General features: G+C 41.0%; 1 protein-coding gene across 1 annotated transcript in view; it reads right to left on the reverse strand.

Moving 5' to 3' along the window:
* Positions 1-14484, reverse strand: part of LOC124058930 (limbic system associated membrane protein) — a 404356-nt gene that overhangs the window by 365062 nt on the left and 24810 nt on the right. The window lies entirely within an intron of this gene.

Here is a 14484-nt window from a genome sequence, read left to right on the forward strand (position 1 = left end):
TGAGTCCGTCCACCATTTATGAGTTCAGAAAATCAAAGTGACAAATTTGAAGAAATCCGATTTTCCTGAGAAATCGTATTCACGAGAATCCGACAGACATAATATGGACGGATGAACATAGAACAACGGCTGTCACTGATGTAAAGCCATAAAAATGTGAATGAACGTAACATAATACAGATGCTGTGTGTGAGAGCACGCTGTCAGAATGTTTACCTGTTCACTTGCTCAGGTACTCAACTTCACATGTGCTTGTTTTAAAATGTACATCCATTCAATCACGCGATATCCCTCCCATCACACAGCAGTGTTTCGGAGCAGAAACACACATCAGTCTTCTTCTATGAGATGGCTCTCCCACTACAGACTGCTTTGGATTCATACAGCAGCTTGTTATGCATGAGCCACACTGCTGTGAAGAATTAAATTGGCTTCTTGACCAACATTTAAAAAGTCACAGCAGGGCCAAACCTGACCTCGTCTACTGAATCACGACAACCTGCTGCAGTGCTGCTGCCTGCATCTCCTTTGACTTGAGACCACCTACAGAAGGAAACACAGGACCTTGTGCACACACTTGTTTAGTTTTCTGAAAACTGGTTCTGCTGTGCAGCTGTTATTATACATGATCTTTGGGTTTTGCCACAAAAGTAGCTGAACCAAACTAACCATATGGCTGTCACAGCACGGAGTGAAGTAACACAAACAAGCAGCAACTGGTCAAAGTCAACACAGTCTGATGAAGAAGGAAGCTAGGAGGACTGGAATGATTCAGTGACAGAAAACAACCTTTTTAATTCATCGTCCACCCTTCAAAACAGCATCAAGAAAAGAAGGTCCTGCAGATGATGCACAGAGGAAGGTTCAGGATGGAGCAAAAAACCAAGAGAGAAAGACAAGTAAAAAGCAACCTGATGAACACAAGAACTGAATCATCTGAAAACCAGAACATGAACCATGAAGACACAGCAAATAAGGTACACAGCAGTAGAGTCGTTCACATATTTGCAAATCAGAGCACCATCGTACGGGACTGGGTGGACAGACAGAAATTTAAATCTCAGCAGAGCCAGCTGAACTCCTTCATGAAGTCCCCCAAAAAATATAACTGCAGAAGCAAAAACATTAATTTACTTGAGGACACAGTAATGCAGCTCCAACTCTTAAAACCAGAGTGACTCAGCATGAAAAGTGAATCCTTCTCTTCTGAAACACGACCACAGCAGAGAAAAGTTAACTCAAAGTTGTCTACTCAGGTATTTCTTCTCTCATTTCTCACCACATGATGTGGTGCGTGTGGTTAAGTGGATATTTGACTTACGTCCATTGTTTATCATCTCTTGATCCTCTGACTGTTTCCTCTTGAATGAGGAGTGAAGCTAGTGGCAGATTAGAACACAAAGTCAGCTCAGTGATAACAAATAAAGACTTCAGAAAATAGCAAAGCTGATGATGACAAAGTTTTGTTTATCTCCAGTACTAAAGGTGTGTGGGAATGTGTGAGTGCTGGAGGTTTTTATTGCCTTGAAATGTCATATGTTGCTATTCGAAGTGCAAAAGTTCATAATCCCAGCTAGTTGATGGATTCAAACAAACCCTCTGGTGACCAGCCTGATAATCTGACCTTCTGGCTGCTTGGTTCAGTAAATCCACATCATGCAGACAGTCTGTCTGAATAGAATGCTGTACTCAAGGAAAACCATGACAAATGTATCCTTACAATACCTTAATATGGACACAGTCTGTCTTACAATCAAGATCAATGTGATACTTCACCTGACGTGATACAGTGTATCTCTCTGTTTTGTTCTGTTCATTGGGTGAAAGCTTCATTAAGCTAAAAGACTTTTCTGTCTTTAAAGTAGTTCTGCTAACAAACTGAGCTGTTGCTTGGTTTTGATGTTGACTGTAAATCTTATTTCAAATCTTAAAATAAATCCAAATACATTCAGCAGCCTGCTCAGGTGATTTTACAAAACTTTTAAGCTGTTAAGACACACTGACTGCATATTCCTGAAGCTGATTGCACATGTGCAAGCAAACTACATTTCCTAACACTTTATTCTGGCACAATTTAGTTTAGAGTTTACAATCTTTACTGTCTGAAATCTAATTTTAATGAGTATGAGATAGACAAAACTATCAGCCACTATCAGTTACTAACAGCACTATTCATTCCAACATTCCTCCTTAGTGCAGACTTTAAGTATCCACAAATATTGATATTTGAGCAGAGAATGAAGCACAGGAGGAATATTGTAGAGAGAGTCAGTGTTCTTCCCATTTTCTCACTGCATAACAGAGTCTCAAGGGTCACTGAGCCACAGTAACATCATAATCAAACATCATAATAATGGTCAGAAGGTATAAAAAGATCAGGGTGGACACAAAGCTTCTCCTTTTTCTGTCATCCCTTCTGTAATGCCATTTTTTTTGCTCCCTTCTTTTTGCTTTTCTTTCCCTCCAAGAAACTGACATTTCAGACACTCCTACAGCTGTATACTAATCCTCCACTAATATGATCTAATCCAGCATCATGTCTGTACCATTTGATAGAGTTAGGGCCCGTATAAAAGTCTTGATTTACTAATACTGGACTGATCACTTATGTGATCTGAAATGTCAGGTGTGCACCTGCCAGCTTTCATCTACAACACAGGGTCTGCAATCTTAATACGTCTGGTGGCCCTTTGTAAGCCTGAAGGGGAGAAATCTCCATCTGATATTCCACTTATTTGAAGAAATAAACAAACTCATGATGTCTTTGAAGATAACGCATGTGCATTAATACCGATGGACTGCGACAGCTGTGAGACACAGTAGATACTGACACACTGACAGCATGATAAGAGACTCATCAAATTGACATGACATAAGCTGCACACATAATCTATGCACATGATATAAGCTAAGTATGTTAAGTAGTTCACGTTGTGAAATGGCACAGTTTGGTTCGGTTTAAGAAAAGATCACAGTTTGGGTTAATACAGGAAAGTACATAATGTACACAGCATACATTACGAGCACATTACATAAGTTAACTCAAGTATGTGGGTTAAAATGAGGCAACATTCAATCTGCTGGGTGAAAGTCCTGTTTGACACATCCATCCATCCACACCAACTTCCTCATCATCCAGCTTCACTGCTCGAGTCAGAGATGCTGAGGAAAACTGCTTTACAAGTTGATCTGCTCCAGCCATGAAAAACAAGACACACCAAACTCATCCAACCAGACTTTGCTTTGAGCACCGGGGCTCAGTCATGCTGGAATAGAAAAGGGCCTTCGCCATACTGTTGCCACAAAGTTGGAAGCAGAAAGTGTATTTATCTGGATGTTGTGAAGTCATACATGCCGCCTCTGTGGTATAGTACCACTAAAAACACAATGTGTATACATGTGAATTCAGTCCAGTAGATTATATCTTCAAATAATTTAGCAGGCAGCTGAATTGTCAAAACAACAAACATCATCCTGACTAACCTTCTGAACTCTGTTTGTTAGCGGTCTGTTTAAGCAGAAACAGATCAGGTTTGCAGATGATGTTTGTATAATTTCCTCTGCTCAGAGATTTGATCTGATCTCATGTCAGTATCAATCAGCACAGAACAGCTTTCCTCTCAGCAGAGGACTGAACCAATGAAAGAGTGAGATGAGAGACTAAGCAGTTTATGATTGGCTCTCAGAGTAATACCAGCAACGTAGCTTTGTCTGTCTCTGTCTCAGTTATTTCGACATCCCTGATAAACCTGCTCGTTCATGTTTCCTTCTCATTCATGTTAAGACAGGACAGAAGTGAAAAGAAGTGAGGAGACAGAGGACGAGAGGACCAGAATCAGGAGAGTCGGAGCTCTGTCAGCTCTGAAGGATAAGCAGCTCCTGTGGGGGCTTCAACAACCCCCAGCCTCCAATAACTTTAATGTTTAATTGATCCCAGAGCTAAAACACAGCACATGGAGAACACTGATTGGACAGCACTGGTCTGGATCTTCAGACAGTAAAATATAAGATGGTCAGCTGGTAACTCAAAGACATCAAAGCGGAGAAACCACAGAGAAATGGACCCTCGTTTGGTGCTCCCCCCTCTTTATCATTATTCTCATATTTCCACTGAAACACCCTGACCTGCCACTGCAGCTTCTTGTTAGTGTTAAACATGTCTTGTAACTTCTCAGAGCTCCATTATGCAGCGTACTGGGCCCAGTTCACAGTCAGAGCAGCCCTGCTGACAACAACCAGTGGTAGAAGCTCAAACTGATCACCATTTAGAGGAGGAGAAAATCAGTCTGACTGTAAAGGAGAGCTGACAGTAATTCACCAGTAACAAATCTCTTTAGAGATGAAGGAAGAGAAAAACATTTAGCTGACACTCTGTACTGTCCGTCTCTTTAAAGGGAAACATGAGAACTGATGAATGAACAGAAGAAGGAAAAGCTCAGATGCTGGAAAGGAGAGAGAAGAACAGAACGAGTGTTTAAAACAGAAGATCGACAGGATTCTCTGAGGTGGAGAGAAGACCAGAGGCTCATCTGTGTTAGTCAGCCATGACGCTTCCCACCACACAGATACTATTACACACTCACACACCTAGAAGCACTTCTTGTGTGTATTAAATTGCCAGCAGCTCTCATTAAGAACACGTATCTCTCTCCAAGTCCACCCTGCTCCAATGCTCCAGTCTGAGGGTTTCTGGGTAAAATATGACCATCCAGCATCAACTGCAGCCTGATAACAAACATACAACACAAGGCCAACAGCTGCTCTGTGGCTCCTCTTGACCACTCAATGATGAGACAATATGCTCATCGTTTCCTGCACTTCAATGTTCAGAAACTGTTGCATCACACAGTGAAATCTTTGAACTTCACTGACTTTACTAAATTTCCCACATCTGTTGTGGAGCTGATTTTCCAGTCTGCACAGCTCTTACCAATTTGTGTCGTAAACACTTGCTGATTTTTCTGATGCAGAATACTTTTAAATGAATTTTAGCCCCCAAGGATAACAAAATGCCTCCTGGTGAGGCCATGTGTGTTTTTATAAATCTAAAGTGTGGAAGGAAAGCTGATCTGATATATCAGATGAAAGGTGTTTTATTTCATTTTCACTTTTCAAACGTAACATTCACAGCCCAAATATGATCAGAAAAGTGGTCCACATGAACAACAGGGTCTGATATCAGTGATTATTATGAAGATTATCATTACTGAATGTTATCCAGAGTAACGATGAAGATAACCTGATGAATGTAAGCTGTTTCCCACCACAAAGAATTTTCATGTTTCACTTCTTTTTGTCAGTCAGTGTCAGAAAGTCTCCATCAGATCAGTTCCTGCTCTTTGTCCAGTGGCCCCACACATCAACCCTTGATGATCCCAGAAGTTTGTTTATTCGGGTTGTGTCTGGCCGAGCTGCAGGATCTGTTCTAACTGAGCCTCTTTGGATCTTCATGAAGTCATCACAGTGGTCTTCACAGGAAAGTTTCAGAGAGAATGCAGTGAAAGAAGAAAGTTTTGTTCTCAGTAATGTTTTGAACATAAAACATCCTGTGAGGACTGAGTTACTGCTGATCTGCTCAAAGTAACATGGGTACAATAACATGCTCTTCATTCTTCTACTCACTCTACTTGACTGGAGGTCCACTCAGCTCAGACAGCTGGGTCAGGGCCACCACTGATTCAAGTAGTACATGAGAAGAAAACACTCAGACCACAAACTACATTTCAGAACCAGTCGACCTCCCACGTCTCTGTCTGTCTGTCCAGTATGTTTCCATCTGATGACTGGTGAGTGTTCAGTCAGTGAACCTCACCCATTGAACATCGTTTCCTCTCTAGAACTGCAGGTTCCCTGACAGATCTGGAGTCTGTTCAGAGGGTTTCACTGGGATATCAGAGGGTCAGCAGTGGACAACAAATCTGATTTAAAGCCTCTCAACAACGGTGACATGAAGAATCAACTTTCACCTTACACTTCAGCATAATTAGACATCATTAACAAAGCACCTTCACGCATGTAGAAATGAAGAGGTTATCAACCAAAATGGAAGAGTCAAGAGAAAGGTTGAGGGTCCTTGTGGAATGTAAGTGTGCACTTTGTAAAGTACTGGCAGTGTTGATGAGAGCTTTTATCTACACAAGGATTTTAAAACACTCACAATAATGCTAAGATTTGCATTTGCCTCAAAAAGTGATGAAAGTGGTTGTTATAACCTCACACAACGGAATGCAAATCAGTATAACAAATCTTCAGATTTAATGTTATTAAGACAAAAATTAACTTGTTGCAAACTGATGTTTGACAGCTGATTCAGCTCACTTATATATTTATATTTCACCTAAAAATCCACTTTAAAAAGTCAGTTTAAATCAGATTTTTGTCCACGACATAACAGCTGCTGTCATCACCATATGAAATGAGTCTCCTCTAAATTACTGATTAGCTCATCTGAGAAGCAGAAACAAAAGAGAGACCAGGACAGACATGCAGCCGATACTTCATGTCCCACTCATCCATCCAAAACTCTTTCTCTCTCACGAACATGTCAATCATGCCTGAAAATCCAGTAATTAACAGTAAAATAACTTCATATTCTGTTGTCCGCCAGCTCAGTGTGAAAAGCTAAGAACATTTTTCCAGCATTTACAAACTCCAACAGGGATGATATGAGAAAAGCATCTCAAACTGATTCTTTCTTCTCCAACTTTCCAAGCTTAAAAGCTAAATAAATGACCTCTAAAAAAAGTCACAGCTGCGACCCACCATGTTACAGCAGTATGAATGTAACATCTTGTTGTTTATTGTTGTGGTTTAAATAGCTGCCACTCATCCTTTGCCTCCAAACAAATGACTATACTGTTGGTAAAAATTCAATTACCGTAATGTTTTGTGAAGTGCAGTCAGCCTTGTGTGGCCTCTTTATTGAGGGTGTGTTTCATCTCCCTCTCTAATGCTGTCCCCCCAGGGCTCTGCTGGATTACATGTATTTAGAGCCGCTCAATGAGCATTTACATTTCAGTTCCACCAGGGAGGACGAAGCCTCCGGACTTCATCGCAGACCCATCATTTAAACGTACGATGGGAAACATCGTTAAGCTGCTTGAGGTAATGTTCATGATGTAATGTTAAAGTTACTCAGTAAGAATCAGGAAGACACAAAACACACTCACAGAAAACAGTATTGATTTGCAATCAAGCTTATCAACTGTTGGCTACAACTTCTCACACATCCAGAAGACACAGAGCAACACGAGCAGGTGGACTCGTGTTTCTGGTTACCTGACGAATAGTCAGCATTCACTGTCCACTGATCTCTGGTTTGGTCCATCCACTCAAATGCTGCATGCTGGACTTTCTTTACTTCTCACTCACTTGTTTCTGTTCTCTGCTCTCATGTTGGACATGAAGCTACGCTCAGCATGTTTGAGTTTGTTTTCTGGAAACAGCTCAGATATACATCTGGGATTCATCATCACGTGCTGGCTGTCAGAGTCAACCTTCTGACTGTTCACACTGTGACGGACTGCTCCTTGTCCTTTGTCATTGTGGCTTGAGGCTTCTGATGCCATTCAGTTGCTTTCATAGTGAGAATCTTTATGCCAGTCAGCTGAGTAACCTCTGGCAGTATGACTGTGTGTGTAACTGTGTAGGTGTACAACCTTGGCAGTGGATTGTGTTGTGTTTCTCTTTCCTGGCCTCCTGCCTGCTGCACCTCTTCACCTCGTTGTGGGTCACATCCACTGCTGGAGCCTCTCCTGGCACTACCAGCATGACACATAGCATTAAAAACAACAGAGCCTGATGCCAGAGAACCTGTGGAGAGTGAACCCTGGCTGGTACACAGAGTGTGTCCTGACCTGTCATTGTGTCGAGTCAGATTTTAGCTCTCAGCAGCTCCCTGCAGGGACAGTGACAGAGTGCATTTCCCAACAGAAAAACACAGTCATTAACATGATATACACCTTTTTCTCTCATGCTACTGAGCTACATCATTTGAAGACATGATGTTGAGAAAGATAGCAGAGAATCTGCATCCAACTCTGACTATTATGGGATGTAATGGGATAATTCAAACAGTCAGAGCAACAGATATAAATGAGGTTTATGAATTCTCAGCACCTTCTATAGAGGCAGTAGATATAAAATCAGAAGCCTTTATATTGAAACATTTTCACTCATTGCTAAAGCAACAATATGTGCAGCCCTCAGGTGGCTGGAGGCTGCCAATGAGTCAGGAACAATACGGTAGTGGATGTTTCTCACTGTGTGTGTGTGTGTTTGTATTCCACATTAAGCTGTTTCATCTCCGCCCACCTCTCATCCCTCCATTGTTAATGTGAACTCCTACCTCCCACAGTCCCTCTCTCCACCCCTGCCCTCTCTCTCTCTCCATTATAGAGCTGGCAGCTCTGATCAGCTGATGCTGAACTTGACTCATTTCCTGTGGGAATCGATGGCTACATTTAATCAAATGGCTCGAGGCTAATGGCTTTAGTGGGGCTCAGGGGGCGGGGCCAGAGTGCGCTGACTCAGGTCACCATCAGACAGAAACTGTAAGTGAGCCTGGATGTCCCTCGTGGCGAAAACACTTGGGGCAGGACAGAGAAACCGAGAAAATGTCCACCACTGGTAACAAACATCTGTTTTGGATTCAGAGGGGAAACTTATGTTACAGTCCTCCAAGACTCAGTGTAACCAGACCAGAAGCCAAAGAGTTTACTGTTAGAGCCCATTTAATGATTCTTATTCATCTTTTAAGGTGGGGTCAGCATTCATCCTGAGACACATGCTTAAACAACTCTTCACTAGTCACACGAAAGGAAAGATGAAAGATGTCTTTTTTTTATAGTTTTCACCACAGACTCCCCCATGTGTTTGTCACAGTCTCTTTCAGAAAAAAGAATAGCTGTATTATCATGAGAGACCCTGCTGAGTGGTCTCATGGGACATACAATCCTATGGTGAAAGTCTTCAAGTTCTCTTTCACCAAGATCAGTGTTGCCCACATGATGCAACACAGAATATCAATTTTATTTGATACAATACTGTTTAACACCATCTTCATTCAGAAACAAACAACTGATTACATGAAAGGCAAAGCAGAGACTGAAATCATCCAATAGACCGACTGAAGTCTGGGAGGGCAGGCAGGGCTTGAGCTGGAGCCTTTGATATGCAGGCAAACCAGGGAGATGAGAAACCAAGATCAAACACCAAACAACAGAAGTCTTCTTACACAAACTGATTGTGAAACTGCTGCAAGATGGATGGATGGATGGATGGATGGAAGTTTTGTCCTTGAACAGATCAAAGTGGTTACTGTGCTCAGGTCCATTAGTATGAAATTAGGTATTTGATAGTTGGCTCTAAATTCTAAAAATGAAACATCATCCACATCCCTCTGCAGTCTGATCATTTCAGGAGTGTGTCGCCACAATTAATCATACAGGGACACAAAGAGACTGGAGAACCTTCACACCTCAGACAGATGAGAATAGGAGGGACAGAGGAGGAGGAAAGTAGATAAGATGGAGAAAACAGAATGACGACCAAGAATGATAACAGATGAGAAAACTCATCAGTCTGATCCACCTCATGTTTAATGTCTAATTTGGTTTCAAATCTTTCCTCTGACCTACAAGTCTGCTCTAACTCCTACAGATCCTCTCTGTTTATCCATGATATGCTGTTTCGGTGTTGATTATCCAACACCGCAAGCCACCATCTGTTATCGCAATATTTAAACATGAAATGTCTGTGCAGGAGGAAGATTTAAGCTATGAAACCACTAATCAAAGAATCTAATTAAATGTCATAAAGACTCTGGAGCTCTAAGGTTCAGGTCCATTAGGCTGACAGGAGTCAGTAGATGGACTGGGTTAACACACAGTGAAGCTCATCACGTCAAGTCCTTTGAAGACAGTGAACCATGAAAGGGTGCAGGTCAACATTCAACAGAGCTCACATGGAGACTCTGAGAGACTTTTCCTTTCTATTACACATCACTCTAGTCTCCAGACTGAACATGGACTTCAATCTGACAACAGCATGAGGCCACAAATTGACTTCATACAATCATAAAATCAGGTTTAGACCTTAGAGTTTTGGTGGGAGAGAATTAAACCTTCAGAGATAAAGGTAGTACTGTAGAAGATGATGGTGATAACACTGGTCAAATCACTGAGCTGAGAGGTTCAGGATGAAGGATCTCTAAAGTTCCTCTTCAAAAACTCTCAGACCTTCTTTGTCTCTTACTGATTCACATCAAACTATCAGATCCATCACAACCACAATTGATTCAGCACTCAGAAAATGAACTGCAGCTGACCCTGAATCTATAATTCTCTATATGAACAAGAATCACTGCTGATAACTATTGAATGGAGGTCCAGTTGAGTTCACTGACTGCTTTTGAAGACTGATCTAGTTGTTATCGACTCCAATAAATGAAAGAAGAGGAGTGCTGCTCAGTCATCGTCTTCTGTTTGCTCAGAAGCAGTATTTACTGTCAGAGCCCCTCTTCACTCCATCCAAAGCTCTGAAGAATCTCACTCAGACAGTATAATGGCTCGGCTGGTCAGAGGACTTAAGTGAGCTGTTTTAAAACATCTGCCTGCTTTGAAACAGTCAGTGAGGTCTGGGCACCAAACCTACTTGGTCAGGTTGAGGAAAAAAATCACGGTTTGGGTTCAAATAAGTAAGTCAGAGATGTTAGGACATGACGAAAGTTAGATACATTACGTAAGTTAAAATAACTCATTTACTTTTGGTTTCACACAGGACATGAACAGTGTTGTCTGGGTGAAAGTCTTGTGATTGTTTGACCCATCTAAAGCAAACCAAAACCACCATCAAAGAGTCTCTTCATGAACACATTCAATCAATATCAGAAATATGTAGTCAGAGCTGACAACAACAACTGACTGGATTTTATATTTTCTTCTCTAATCACTCCTGCTCAGTTCAGGTCTTCACCTCTGCTCTGAACAGGCATAGAAGTTTTTCAATTGCTGAATTAACTCATTTTATCAGAGGACGTATAGAAGGTACTTGAGATGAATTCTGTTACACACAAACTCAGAGACTGAAGTCCATGACCTCTTCAGAGGTCACTTCACTTCAGACTGGTTTCCAGAGGGAACAGTCAGAAAACCTCTGATGTCCAACTCTCTGCACTGCAGGACTACAGTACTGTAACATCTCTGAGCAGATGATTCATTTACGCTTCACTTTTTCAGCCTTGAGGGCCTGTAGGTGTTGCTTCTGTGGTTCTATAAATGTTATTTTTCTGTCCGCTTGGTGCTGGTTGACTGTTTGCTCATGTTTTGAACTTTCTCAACAATGAGTTTTCCTCGGTTGAGATCATATAACAATAGATGACTCTGTGAAAGCCAAAAGCTTTATCAGACATATTTTTTTCTTTTTTTCTATCATTTTGGACATTCTCCTTCCATTCTGATCAAAACAATATCTCTGAAAAAGCAAATGAAATGCAAGCATTTGAAAAGCATTTTGTAAGATGATGAATTATCTTTAGTATGGACAGTATGACGGTAACAACCAATTGATCTACTCCACCACCTCCACCATTAAATGTAAATCAAAAGGTACAGATTAAACTATGTCGATATTACGGAGAACCGAAGAACTTTAAGTCAGTTGTTACTTAATTTTGGTACCTGAGAGCACATCTTGACAGTATAGAGAGAAAGAGTGAGACTAAGACACAGCGAGTCAGAGCAACAGGGAGTCGAAGGTTTGATTCTACTTTTCAAAACTTGATGAAGATGACACTGGCCGTAATATTTGTGATGCAAAATGTAAAGCTGACCAGGGCAACAAGCACAACTGACCTCTACTGTATTTCACTCTTGTTCTTTTTGTTATTCCTACATTTTGTGTACTGTGATGATATTCTTCTGGATTTCTTCAATCCAGGCCAGTTAGCTTTAGAGCTAAAAATTGGCCTCATTCAACCAGATAGCACATTCAAGTCATTATTGCATCAATGCACAGATTTGAAAGCACGTACAGGCTAACAAAGTAATGGTAATTGTACATGTTGTTGTCGTACTTCTACAAACTTTCACCAACAGCTGATCATCAAAATGTTGCTCCTCATTCCAAAAGGAAAGTTTGTGTCTTCAACCATGAAGAGCTTTTCTGAAGCTTAATGCCTCAGTGAAAACAAAATGAATGAAACTGCACAAATAGATGACATGACAAAAGATCACTGCTGGCACAAAAGACATCACTGATCAAAAATAGTTTTGTTGCCCACCTACAGGTTTACAGCTACAGAACAGCTGGGTCTTATCTGCTTTACCTTCTGGTGTCACGCCACAGCTCTCAGATCTGATCTCACTTGCACAAGAACCAGTTTAGAATATAATGTCACTAAACACTGAGTTTGATTATTGTCTCTTCTGCTGGGGTTGCAATTCAAGCAAGAATATTTCCAAAAAAAAAAAAAAAAAATCTTCAATCTAAGAACTGGAATATGAGCCTTGAAATGTTAAAATGATAAGTGTGAAATATTTTATAAATGCTGGTAACAGTTTAAATTGATTTCTTTGTATTACAGATCTCATCTCCAGTGAAAATGGCAAAATGTCAGAGGTTGAATGAGGTTTAGCACAGAGAAACAGCTTAGTCCCACATGGCTGACAGCAGAGAGACCTGGCATATGGATGAGACGTGATCTCTCCAAGTGGGATATTCTACAACACTGATATTAATAATGGAGTATTTTATGGGCTGTGTGGGGCTACTCAAGACAAGGCAGGCATGCAAAGCATCCATATGTCATTAGATAATACAGACCTGAAGATACAGCTGCTTCCCATGCAGGGACAAATTTAAAACAGGAATAGTCTTAATTAAAAGGCAACACTTCACATTCTTAGTAAATGACAGAACTCTGATCCTCACAGGAGGCTAACTGTGATTCAAGAGCAACAACACTACCTCAATGTCCTCATCATCACGGGAGAATTTTGTCGCCATAATCCCTTTCATTTTCAGTGGTTCATTGTTGGGAGGGACAGTTTCTGTTGATGTCAGTACCAAAGCTTGAGTCACGTCATTGCAATTATTGAAGGTGGTGTAACGGAGAAAATGTGTCACTACAAAATAAGAGCTCACACTGTTGCAGCTGCATTTGAATTGTGAGGCTGAAGTCAGTTTGTAAAATCCTGAGATGGTTCAGACATAATTTACATTTAATATCGAGCAGAACAAACGTTGGCCTAAAGCGATGTTGGCTGGTGTAACACCTGATGAGTCGTCTGTTCTCTCCTCTTTCATTTTCGCAGATATGAGTCGTGGTTTCCTTCATCATCATTCATGCTGACATCATGAATATTCATGTATGTGCTGTGTCAGTGAATGGCCTCTCTGTGGAGCCTCATGTGAAAGTATGTGTCAGAGCACACATTGTAAAGGATGGAAATTATTTTTCTTTTATTACTCAAAGCACACTGGGTCTATCCTAAATTATTTTCAGCAGCCCACTTACATTGATTGTCTTCCAATTATGTTGTTTTTTCTTGATTAGAATGAAGTAACATGACAGCTGAACTGGCAGAGGTCCACCTAGACAGTCTCCAAATCTCATTCCTGTGCGCATGTTGTCTGCTCCACTTGGTTTAAGACATTTTGTGATGCACAGCAAAAAATACATTTCAATCTAATTATGTTAAAATCTAACGAGACAGAGAGCAGACTAGCAGGTGAGGTTCCCATCTGTCTGCAGCGCCTGCTTGTTGTCTCTGTGAAGACCTTTCACCTGACCGACTCCCTAAGTCCAACTTGTTATTAAAGATCCAGTTTGGGCAGATTAAATCTTACATAACCAACACAACACTGTGACTAAACAAACCCCACACACGTCTGGACTCCTGTGCACAGGACTATTCTACAGCGTCATGTTCTAGATCTTCCTTTGCTCAGATAAACTTATCAGCCATGTTTGGATAATGAGGCCCCTGTCAGTGGGCTCCAGAGGTTCCCCTCCATAAATCACTCTGTACTCATGGTATGGGGATCTCTTGTGAGAGCACAGCTCTGCTTGCCAGGCCTGTACTCCCCAAGCACTCGTCCTTCTCAGCAGCCAACTGTCTGTCCAGCTGTCACCGCTCTTTCAGGATCATCATGCAGTCTGTTCCTGCTTAAAATACTGAACATTCGCTTATTCAAATCATCAAGGAAAGAGAAACATTTTGAAAATGAAATATCATTTTAAATGGGAAAATGAACAAACTATATCAGGTTCTCTGTGTATTATTAAACATAATATCTATCAGCAAAGTTTAATATGCAGAGATTACTCTGTGTATGTTCAGTAGAGCTGTTGGTAACCTGGAGGAGGCTCCTCCTAATATCTCCACCACACTTCATTTGTCCTGTTAATTAATATTTAATCTGCAGACTTTAAGGATTCAGAACCACATGCAACATTTTGATTGGTTCACTTAGAGGCTCCTG

This window comes from Scatophagus argus, chromosome 5 (assembly GCF_020382885.2).
Source record: "Scatophagus argus isolate fScaArg1 chromosome 5, fScaArg1.pri, whole genome shotgun sequence".
Taxonomy (NCBI): Eukaryota; Metazoa; Chordata; class Actinopteri; family Scatophagidae; genus Scatophagus; species Scatophagus argus.